This window comes from Vigna unguiculata, chromosome 11 (assembly GCF_037176805.1).
Source record: "Vigna unguiculata cultivar grain cowpea cultivar isolate G323 ecotype 2 chromosome 11, ASM3717680v1, whole genome shotgun sequence".
Lineage (NCBI taxonomy): Eukaryota > Viridiplantae > Streptophyta > Magnoliopsida > Fabales > Fabaceae > Vigna > Vigna unguiculata.
In genome coordinates this window covers 15,609,770-15,622,223 of record NC_140802.1, presented here as the reverse complement: position 1 = coordinate 15,622,223, position 12,454 = coordinate 15,609,770, and the positions used below count along the sequence as shown (strand labels likewise).

General features: G+C 43.6%; 1 pseudogene; it reads right to left on the bottom strand.

Moving 5' to 3' along the window:
* Positions 1–11,686: 11,686 nt before the first annotated feature.
* LOC114170196 (putative CCR4-associated factor 1 homolog 9 pseudogene) lies at positions 11,687–12,454 on the bottom strand (annotated as a pseudogene).

Here is a 12,454-nt window from a genome sequence, read left to right as displayed (position 1 = left end):
TGAGCGCCATCGACCGGGTATGCCACGGGCAGGAAGGGGCTATTGAGAAGTTCTTTTATATGTATATGTGCCATTTTTCTCAGCTTCACATACGACTACCCTTTGACGACTTCACTATGGGCGTGCTACGGGCGTTGAATGTGGCGCCTACTCAGCTACACCCTAATAGTTGGGCTTACTTACAGGCCTTCCGCATTCTGTGCGAGTCTTTGTACTTGGAGCCTTCCCCCTATGCATTCTTGTATTTTTATGATACCAGACCCCGAAGGCCGGCTACTTGGCTTTCTTTAATCAGCCGTCCTAGCATCAGCAGGTTGGATGCATTCTCCCAATCTTTCAAGCACTTCAAAGACGGGTACTTCAAGGTCGTAGTGAAGGAGGGAGGTGAGCCGTATTTTCTGAATGCGGATGGGAGTGCCAAGTTTCCTTTTAGCTAGACCAACAATCCTTGTCGTTATAAAGATATGGGAGTGGAGGAGTTGTCGGCTGGTGACAAGGAGGTGGTGGGGATATTGTTGAGATTTGTGGATAAGTTGCCCACTAAGGGCCTAGTTAGGGTTTATAATTCGGTGCATCCGATAATAGATATTGAAGGTATCTGTTTATTACTTAAGTTGTGTTAATGATGCTAAGTTGTTTTGATCCGAGTTGTGATATGTTATTGCAGGGCATATGGCGCAATCTGGTAAGAAGAATTTGGCGCTCTTTCAATCACTGAGGAAGGAGATGGCCGCCAAGGCCAAGGAGGCTGGGAAAGCTGATGTTCCAAATTTGTAGGAATCGGTTGTGGAAGTACATGTGCACGGCGGAACGAAGAGGAGAGCTGAGCTCCCGCCTCGACCTGGGAAGGGTAAAGACGTGAAGAAGATAAGGGCGGCTATCCTTGGGTCAGCTAGTGGGGCGGGATCGGCTAATGGGGAGAGGTTGCTGGAGGCCGGGCTGATTGAGTTGCCGGAGATATCCGTGAGGAAGGACATCTCGATCAACCTTCCAGACACTATTGTGAACTCTATTGATAACATGGACGTTGATCATATCGTGAGAACAATGGTCGAGTTTGGAAGCAAGGCTTTAGTCTTGGGTCGACGTGTAGGGTCCCTTTACAGAAGGGAAGTGAAGGAGGTGGGGGAGTTGCAGGGTAAGGTGGACAAGCTTGCGGAGGAGAAGGCGGCGCTAGTGAAGGAGAAGGAAGGGTGGGAAGCTGAGAGGAAGAGGCTGGCGTCATGGAGAGTGCGTTCTTTAGATTCTGAGGAGAAACTGAACAAGCGTATAGGGGAGCTGGAAGAAGATTATGAGGATTTGAAGGATAAATACGACGGGGCTGTTGGGGAGTTGGATGATTTGAAGAACAGCGTTATCCAAGAGCATATAAATGGTTTCGAGAAGGGGTTGCGGCAGGCGGCCTTCTTCTATAAGGATGTGGATGCCCTGGATTCAAGATTCGATGAGGATAAAGATGTGGTTGGCGGAAAGTTGGTAAGGGAGGATGAAGAGGGTGGGGAAGAGGTTGGGAACGAGGCGGCCGAGGAAGAGAAGGATGCGGACGCGGCCGTGGAGGGTGATGACAACAAAGCAGCATAGGACCTTTAATGTTTATAATTTGAAAGCTGGAATTATGTCTGTAATAATTCGTACACTATGTCTGTAATACCTCGTATACTGTTTGTTTTTAAAATGATGAATGCTTTGTATATGCTGTGTTTTATTGGATGCCGATAACTTGTGTGATAGTGCTGCATTATTGGTATGGTATAATTATGAGCGAGTGTTTTGATGTATGTGATGTTTTGTAAATTCGATTTTTATTGAGCGTGTTCGACCCAGGCCGCTTACTTGTGGTAAGGGTGGGAAACTTAAATGAATTAACCACAAGTAAAGGGTGTTCGACCCAGGCCGCTTACTTGTGGTAAGGGTGGGGAACTTAAATGAATTAACCACGAGTAAAGGGTGTTCGACCCAGGCCGCTTACTTGTGGTAAGGGTGGGGAACTTAAATGAATTAACCACGAGTAAAGGGTGTTCGACCCAAGCCGCTTACTTGTGGTAAAGGTGGGGAACTTAAATGAATTAACCACGAGTAAAGGGTGTTCGACCCAGGCCGCTTACTTGTGGTAAGGGTGGGGAACTTAAATGAATTAACCACGAGTAAAGGGTGTTCGACCCAGGCCGCTTACTTGTGGTAAGGGTGGGGAACTTAAATGAATTAACCACGAGTAAAGGGTGTTCGACCCAGGCCGCTTACTTGTGGTAAGGGTGGGGAACTTAAATGAATTAACCACGAGTAAAGGGTGTTCGACCCAGGCCGCTTACTTGTGGTAAGGGTGGGGAACTTAAATGAATTAACCACGAGTAAAGGGTGTTCGACCCAGGCCGCTTACTTGTGGTAAAGATGGGGAACTTAAACGAATTAACCACGAGTAAAGGGTGTTCGACCCAGGCCGCTTACTTGTGGTAAGGGTGGGGAACTTAAACGAATTAACCACGAGTAAAGGGTGTTCGACCCAGGCCGCTTACTTGTGGTAAGGGTGGGGAACTTAAACGAATTAACCACGAGTAAAGGGTGTTCGACCCAGGCCGCTTACTTGTGGTAAGGGTGGGGAACTTAAATGAATTAACCACGAGTAAAGGGTGTTCGACCCAAGCCGCTTACTTGTGGTAAGGGTGGGGAACTTAAATGAATTAACCACGAGTAAAGGGTGTTCGACCCAGGCCGCTTACTTGTGGTAAGGGTGGGGAACTTAAATGAATTAACCACGAGTAAAGGGTGTTCGACCCAGGCCGCTTACTTGTGGTAAGGGTGGGGAACTTAAATGAATTAACCACGAGTAAAGGGTGTTCGACCCAAGCCGCTTACTTGTGGTAAGGGTGGGGAACTTAAATGAATTAACCACGAGTAAAGGGTGTTCGACCCAGGCCGCTTACTTGTGGTAAGGGTGGGGAACTTAAATGAATTAACCACGAGTAAAGGGTGTTCGACCCAGGCCGCTTACTTGTGGTAAGGGTGGGGAACTTAAACGAATTAACCACGAGTAAAGTAGTATAGAGTCATAAAGTAGGGAACCACTCATTTTATTTATTCAAATAGGGGTGCCTCGTTAAAACCTCCTTGGCCAAAACCCTCCTTAGGGAGAAAAGACCAAGTGAGGAAAAAGAGTACACCCGTGGTTACAAGTATTGATCCGCTTATGATGCATGTTCAACTGAAGTAGAACTTGAGGTGGGATACATTCCATGTGTTGGGGATTTCTTCCCCAAATAGTTGTTCTAGGCGATAAGCCCCACCTCCTGCGTCTTCTCGTATGCGGTATGGGCCATCCCAATTGGCGGAGAACTTGCCATCCTTCTTTCTAGCACTGCTGGCCATTCTCCATACTAGGTCTCCTATGACAAACGATCGTGGGTGCAGGTTTGCGTTATATTTCCTGGCAGCTCGTTGTTTGGCGGCGAGATTGCGTATTTGGGCTTTTTCTCTGAGTTCGGGAAGGAGGTTGAGATGTAAGGCCATGTTTTGGTGGTTGTGAGTTGGGTCGTACAGTTCTCGGCGCAGGGATGGTTCGCCAATTTCTACTGGTATCATGGCGTCTGCGCCGTAGACCAGGCTGAAAGGGGATTCATTTGTTGACGATTGAGGGGTGCATCTGTAGGCCCATAGCACTTCAATTAATTCTTCTGGCCATCGGCCTTTAGCGGTATCCAATCTTTTACGCAGCTCTACGAGGATAACTTTGTTTGCCGCTTCCGCTTGCCCATTGGTCTGTGGGTGTTCTACAGAACTTGTGATGTGTTTGATGCCTAAGCCGGTGTAGAATTTTGCTAACTCTTTGTCAATAAATTGTCGGCCGTTATCTGTTATGATGGTGTGCGGTACACCATATCTACATATGACGTCCTTCCACACAAACTGCTGGACTTGCTGGGCCGTGATAGTGGTCAATGGCTTGGCTTCAATCCATTTGGTGAAGTAGTCAACGGCTACGATTAGGAACTTAACCTGTCCTTTGCCGGGTGTGAAGGGGCCTAGGATGTCCATTCCCCATTTAGCGAATGGCCAGGGGGACAGTATGTGGTGTAGTTGTTCTTGTTTCTGATGTATAAGGTTGCCGTGCTTCTGGCATGGTTTGCATTTCTTGACGTAGTCTTGGCAGTCCGCCTCTATTGTGGGCCAGAAGTATCCGGCTCTGAGAATTCTTGTGGCCATGGTGCGTGCGCCTGAATGATAACCACAAATTCCTTCGTGTAGTTCCTTAATGACATACTGGGCTTGTTCTGGCGTGACACATTTAAGTAGGGGCTGGCCGTATCCGCGTTTGTAGAGGTCGTCGCCTACCATAGTGTACCTGGCGGCCTTGGCCAGCCAAGTTTTGTCCGCGTCGGCAGGGGGGTTGCCGGTTTTGAGGTACTGAATGTAAGGGGTGGTCCAGTTTGGGTTTTGGGTGGGGGTGATGCTGTTTGATGGGGTGTGGGTTAACGTTTGGCAAGTGTGTGTGGCGGAAGGTGTGGATAGTGTTTGCTGTAGCAAGGATCGGTTACGATTTTTGAGTTTGGTACTGGCTAATTTGGAAAGGATGTCGGCTTTGACATTGTCGGTTCTGGGTATGTGTTCGACGCGGACTTGTTCAAAGGCGGATTGGATGATTGCGCGGACTAGATGGTAATATTGTTGGAGGATGGGGTCTTTGATTTGGAACTCGTCGTTCAGATGACCTACGGTGAGTTTGGAGTCGGTTTTGCATGTTAACTTTTTGACGCCGACTTCACGGGCTAGAGAGAGGCCGACGAGGATAGCTTCGTATTCGGCTTGATTATTCGACGTTTTGAAAGCGAAGTGAAGAGATTTCTCAATGAGGATGTCATTGGGGCCTTCCAACACGATGCCGGCACCGGCACCCCTTGGGTTCGAGGAGCCATCTACATGAAGCGTCCATTGGTCCTCAACAGGTGTTTGTTGTAGGTCATTGACGAAGGATGGGGGGTGAGGTTAGGGATGTTTTGAGTTTGAGGAAGATTTGTTCACAATCATCAGTCCACGTTAACCGGGCGGATTTCTTTAGGAGCTGAATTATGGGTTGAGTTTGTTCTGCTAGTTTTGGTAGGAAGCGAGATATAGTCGTGAGGCGGCCAATTAGTCATTGGACTTCCTTAATGGTGGTGGGGCTGCGCATCTCGATGATGGCCCTGCATTTTTCAGGGTTAACTTCTATGCCGCGCTGGGTTAACATGAAACCGAGGAATTTACCCCGGTCGACGCCGAATACGCACTTATCGGGGTTTAGGCGGAGGTTGTACTGGCGTAGGGCGGAGAAAACTGCCTCTAAATCTTTAGCGTGCTGATGATGGCTTGGGGACTTGACGACCATGTCATCGACGTAGACTTCGACACAGTGTCCTGTGAGGTGGCTGAAGACTTTGTCCATTAGCCGCTGGTAGGTTGCCCCAGCGTTTTTGAGGCCAAAGGGCATGACTCTATAGAAGTAGTTGGCATCATCTGTGATGAAGGCTGTCTTGTGCATATCTGTTGTGGCCATGGGTATTTGGTTATAACCTGAGTATGCGTCTAAAAAGCTAAGTACTTTATTTCCTGCCGCGCCGTCTACGAGGCGGTCGATGTTGGGTAGGGGGTAGGCGTCGCGAGGGCACGCCTTGTTCAGGTCTGTGTAGTCCACGCACATCCGCCATTTGCAATTAGCTTTCTTCACCAAGACAATGTTAGAAAGCCAGGTGGTGTACTGTGCTTCATCTATAAACCCTACGCTCAGCAACTTCTCGGCCTCTACCTTGGCTGCCTGTCTGCGTTCTTCCCCAAGTTTGCGTTTTTTCTGGGATACGTAGCGGGCTTCTTTGTATATCGAGAGCTTGTGGGATGCGACCTTGGGGTCTACCCCAGGGAGGTCGGCGGCTGACCAGGCGAAGAGATCCGTGTTATTGGTGAGGATGGGTGTAATTGTGGCACGCTCATCAAGATTCAAACCAGTGCCCAAGTTGATGGAATGGCCGTTGGGGAGTTCCAGGGGGGTTGTGTCCTCGACTGGTTCGAGGCGGGCATCTCGGCCTATTCTGGGGTCAAGGTCCTCGCCGGATAGGGCTATGCGGGAATTAGGTGGTCGCTCGATGTGGTTTGTCTGTTGGATTGGGAGTTGCGGTCTTAAGCTTGCCATGTAGCATTCGCGTGCCAAACGTTGGTCACAGTGGATGGTTAGGATGTCACCGGATGGTGCTAGGAACTTCATGGCCAAATGCGGGGTGGAGACGACTGCACCAAGGGTATTGAGAGAAGGACGACCCAGGAGTATGTTGTAGGATGTGGGTGCGTCGACTATAAGAAAGCGGATTGGGATTGTTTTTGTTTGGGTTCCTTCCCGAAAGACGGTATGGAGGTCTATGTAGCCCCAGGTGGATACTTGTTCGCCAGAAAAGCCGTATATGGGCTCATCATATGGTATCATAGCGGTGTCGGGGAGTTGTAACTTTTGGTAGGTGGCCCAGTAGAGGATGTCAACAGAGCTGCCTTGATCCACCAGGACTTTCTTAACGGCATAATTTTCGATTTCAACTGTGATGACCATGGGGTCGTCTTGCTGGTGGTCGAAGCCATGGAAGTCGTCATCTGTGAATACGATGGGGGGCATACGTCGTCTGTGATGGGATTGGGTGATGTGGTTGATGGATTGTATGTGGCGGAGGTGTTTCTTTCTGGCGGAAAAGGTGGAGCCTCCGCTTGCGAAGCCACCAGAGATGGTATTAATGGTGCCTCGTAAGGGGGGGTCGGCAGGGGTAATGTTGGTTTGAGCGGGCTGTGGTTGTGGTTGGGTGGGGTGGCTATTTTGGTGGGCACCGCTTGGATGTCGTCTGTGGTCGTGTCGTGGAGGGTGGCAGGTTCGGGAGGAGGGGCGTGGTCATCCCTGCGGATGAAGCGGCGAAAATGGCCGGCGCGTACCAGTTCTTCGATCTTATCCTGGAGCGCTTTGCACTCTTCTGTAGTATGACCGTGGTTGTGGTGGTACCGACAATACTTGGTCATGTCGGCGTTAGGAGGGGTGGTTGTCTTTCGTGGTGGGGGGAGGAGGTCAGCCTGGAGGGCCTCGTCTAGGATGTGGGAGCGGGCTACTGTGAGTGGGGCGTATCTGGTGAAACGAGGTTGGCGGGGTTCACGTGGGCGGGTGTCAGAGCGCGGGTGAGGCTGTGGGGTGGGATTGGGGGTGGGGTTGGAGGTGTTGGCGGCATAGTCGTTACAGAATTTGGTGTGAAGAGTTTGCATTTTCTTCCATGCGAACGTAGTCAGCTGCGCGCAGCTTGAGTTCGTGCATGGAGGTGGGTGGGTGGAGGTAGACATTGTTGGCGAAGGGTCCGGGTTGTAGGGTGAGGGTCATACATTGAAGTATCATTTCCTGATTAAGGTGTGGTGTACGAAAGGCTGCTTTACTGAAGCGGTCGATGAATTTTCTGAGTGGTTCATTGGGCTCTTGTCTGATGCCCAGTAGGGATATGGTGGTGGTTTGGTGTGGGCGGCTGCTGGCGAAATGTGTGGAAAACATGTGGGAAAGGGTGTCGAAATTATCAATTGAGTAGGGTGGGAGGGTGGTAAACCATTCTAGGGCGGGGCCTTTGAGGGTTGTGGGGAAAGCTTTGCAAAAGACTGCGTCTTGGGATGTATATAGGGCAACGTGTGTGATGTAAACTTTCAGGTGTTCGTCGGGGTCGGTTTCGCCAGTGTAGCGATCGAGGTTGAATGGTTCCCACTGGGCCGGGAGAGGGGTGTTAGCGATAAAATCTGTGAATGGGTGGCGGCGTCTGGGCTGGTGAGGGGGGGGAATGTGGGGGTGGGTGGTTGATCATAGTAGGAAAGGTGGAGGTGATGTTATGAGGAGGGATGTGGGTTGTGGGAAGATACTGCGGATTGTAGGGTGGGACGTATGCTATGTGGAGAGCAGTGGGTATGTTGTTGGGAGCGTGGGTGGTTGAGGGTGCTGTGAGCCCCGGGTGACCGGATAGGAAGTGTTGGGGGTGTGTGGAGGTAAGGGGGGTTTGTTGGGTAGTGGTGAAGGTGTGGGGAGTGGGATTATATTCACTTTCTTCCTCTGTAGGCTGGAAGGCCGGAGACTTCACAGCTTCAGAGGTCTCTTTGGCTTTTCCCTTCAGGTTGGCATCTGCCTCGATCCTCCTTCTGAGGCGGGAGTTCTCTTGTTTTAGCGCTTCCATTTCTTCAGCGCTGCGCTTCTTCAGGTCTGCGAGCTCCTGTTGCATCTTCACCTGGTCGTCTAAGATGGCGGCCAAGTCAGGGGTGATGCCGGAAGGTCCAGAGGGACCAGCGTCCACTTGCTTGTTAGCTCCAGCTTTGCTACGGGTAGAAACCATCTTCAGAGAAAAACGGGTACTAAAGGTGTTCGTCTCGTGCCCCACGGTGGGCGCCAATTGTTCCTGCAAAGAACAAACAAAAGATTAGACACAAGCGTCACCTTACCATGTAGTCCGCTATCTCTTCAGTTGGCCTCTTCCCGGTCAATACGTGTCTGCTTGGACCCAGGAGGGGTTACCTGCAGAAGGGTCTCCGAAGCTCAAGTTAGTCAAAGCTCTCAGAGAGTCAAATCAGTGATTAATGAATGCGTACCTTTAATTACTGGGGTCCACGTGTATTTATAGAGCATTAAATGACGTTTGACCATTTCATGGGCTGGGTTTTGACTTGGGCTCTAGTTTGGGCCATGAATGGGCCTGGGCTCCAAATCAGGCCCTTGAAACCTATTGAAGGCGGGACATCGATGTTGGTTAACGTTCTAGGCAAGTAGTCGGTCTCGACCGGCTACTTGCCTAGATGGCTTATGCTGGTGGTGTCCGGGTACTAGATACTAGGTGGTTTCGATGTGTATATTGTTTACTTGGTTGAGTTCGGCTAGGTACGGTACACCAGTCCCCCAACCTTGTCCGATATGGGTTGTCGGTCAAGGATGATATGTGTCGGTGAGCTAGCAGAACCGGCTAGGTGTGATACAATTTCAATTACATCAACCAACGCTAGAATATTCAAAAATATTTTATACAACTAAAATCAATTTTTAAGCCATTTTCATATTACAAACTCATTAAATCCAATTATCACATATCTTGATTAAATCAATCTTTTAATTACTAAAATTTAATTAAATCTCCAAATTTAAACATTAAATCAGGATAAAAAAATATAAAACAGATCTACAACTACACACTTTTATAGTGATGGATTATAAAAATAAATTCAAAAACTAGTTAAAAAAGATAAGATAAAATTAATTTGTGCAATTTTAATCTTATAATCAAACTCATTATCTAGTGTAATTGACATTCTTGATATACTATATTAATAGATTTGATTTTCTCCATTTGCAATAAGATTTATGTTCAAAATAAATCACTATCACATGATTGATATTAAATATATTAAAAATGAGATTGCATTTTATTCTTTTTAGAGTCTGTCAGATTTTTAAAAATATAAATAGACTTGTCCAATTTAATCTTACATGACAAACTGTATTTATTTATTTATTTATTTTCCTCCGTGAAAATATCATAAACGCTAAAAAGATAAACGATAATGCATCTTGTTTCATTCTCAATATATTTACTATCATTTAAACCAATAACAATTATCTTTTTTTTAAATGATTTATTTTGATATCAAATCCAATCATATATAAAAATTCAAATCCATCAATGTATTATTTCAAATAACTTATGTAAAGAATATATCGATAATTCAGGATAAAAGAATATCTCAAGATAGTTTATTTCTTATTTCGAATATGTGATTAAAATAGATTGTGAAAAGTAAAACTAAATAAAGTTAAAGGGAATAAGATTGTCTTGTTATATCTAATAATTCACTCCTTTTAATTAAGTTATTCATAAACCGTCAATAAAATAAAATTTGATTAAAGTAATTTTGACATGTAAAGTCAACTTAGACACTTGTACTGTTACATTTTTATTATGGTCAAACTAAATTAATATAAAGTAAATTTATTTTGAACAATATTTCTGTTGTATAATAGTTTTACTAAAGAAGTATAAAGTTAGCTTTTACTTTACAAAAGTAACTACTTTTAAGTAAACTAAAAATTAAGTTGCATAAGAAAATATCAAATTAATGAATGCATGAGAAAATACCAATTTTTTTTAAATGATTTATTTTGACAACAAATCAAATCACAATATGTAATGTAAGGCTCGCTTAAATTCTGTCCCAATGTTTAAGGCTCTGTCCTAATCTGTTGGGCCTAAGGTTGGCCCATAGGGTGTCCAAAACCCTTAAATCAGTCTTAACCCTCTCATTCTGCCACTTTTCATAAAACTCTTCTCCTTCCACTCTTAAAACTACAACAACAAGTTTTGTTAGGGTTTGAGTGAGCTCTCCTATTTTCTCCTTCGTTGAACGATTCCCTCCAAGTAAGATGAGCTCTCTTGTGTTCCCTTCTATTTTTTTTTTAAGTTTTGGTTCCACGCTAGTCTTGGTTGGTGTGAGAATATGAGGAAGCAAGAGTTGACCTATCTTAGGAGGAATATGTTGTTGTTGCACTCTCATTGTAGGTTGTCATTCCTTGTTCCTAAAATGTTAAGAAAGACTCTAATTCCTTATTGTACCATAGTTTCCTTGAAACTATATATCTTTGTATCTCTTATTGCTATAGTTATAACTTGGAATAACTTTAATAACAACTTTCTAGATAATGGATTATCTATTTTGAAAATTATTACGAAATGTCTTATGTTGTTAGTTTTATACTACTAAAATAACATGTTGCATTATAGAACATGAATATTAGTCTCCAAACCACAAAATAAAATTTAATTTGTACAAGAAAATATTATAATTATCATATGATCTTATCATCACTTAATTTTGACTATAAACTCTATAACAAAATAAATAATGTTCATTGCATATTTTTAAAATCAATTTTCATTATAAGCCACGTAAATGATGACAATTGAATAATTGTTTTTTCATAAATGAAAGTCAAACAAATAAAAATAGCAGAATAATTAGAAAAAAAATAAAACAAATAAGTTGTACAAATAAGTATTCTCCTTAGGTTTGACAAGGCTCGAAAATAATATTTATTTATTTTGTAAATAATTTTATTATTATAAATAGTTATTTGAATCCATAACTATTATTTTCATTTAATATTGAAAAAATAGTTATTATAAATAATAAATCCAATTTTGAATAACAAGAAAAAATAATAAAATTATACTTATAGAAATAAAAAAAAATATTTTTTTAAAATTTCATATAAATAATGTATTTATTCGGTAATAAATTCCATTATTATAAATACTTATTTTAATTTAAAAACTATTCAATTAAGAAAATATTTTAAAAAGATACTTAAATTTAAAAGATAATCATTTAGGAAAATAAAATTAATAAGATGTTGCATGATGACTTTTTCTAGCACTATTTTTCTAATACTTATTTTTCTAGCATTAGGAAAATAAAAATACTTAAAGTAATTACTTATTAAAAACCTAAATTAAAAAATATATATACAAGATAAATTCATTTTTTATAATTATATAAATTATTATTAAACAACAAATATGATGTTAGAAAAAAGAATATCTTCATGTAACCAACGCAAAGATATACATTCCTCTCTGTACGAAAAATAATGAAAGAAGGAAAGTACAAACATTCTAAAACATGAATATTATGACATCTCTATACCGTATACAATTCCTCCATGTTTTTCCAAGTCATTTTGAGTATGAAAATATAATCTATTAATCTCATTAAAAACATGTAAAGTGACCACACTATCAGACCCTGCATGATGGCTTTTTCTAACACTATTATCCAAACCTAGCAACTCACTAACTATGTCTAAACTGCCATAAAGGTTGGGACAAAACCTAACGAGATATTTAATATCGTATACTTCTTGTCCAAAGAAGAATTTAACGAGTTGCAGAAAGTCACCCAAGTTAGGAGGTAGAAGTGGTTGCATGTGCAGAAAACGATGGCCCAATACTTTAATCATGTAGGCAAAATCATAAGCACCATGAAAATTAATCCAGTGAATATGACTATTGCAGAGGAGTCCTGAGAGCATCATGAGCTCAGTGAATCGCACAATGCTAACTCCAAAGTTTCGATTTTTATGAAAATCCATGCCTTGACGCTGTAGGAGGGCGATTGAAGAAGGAGCATGAGGATGGCGCGTGATATCAAACTCACAAAAGTTGAATTCCCAAATGAAATGGTTGGAAGTTCCAAAGGTTGGAAGGTTGTCGTGGTAGTCCAAAAGGGTCAACCCGACTTGGATGAGGTGCATACAGTCCACGTTGGCTTTCATCACTGCGTAGTTATTTTGTGGTTGTCGGAGTGCTAGATCCGACTGAAAGATGACACCAGGAAATTTTGTATCCATATAGATGAAAGGAAAGAACTCAATCATATTATGAATCAACTCAGTCAT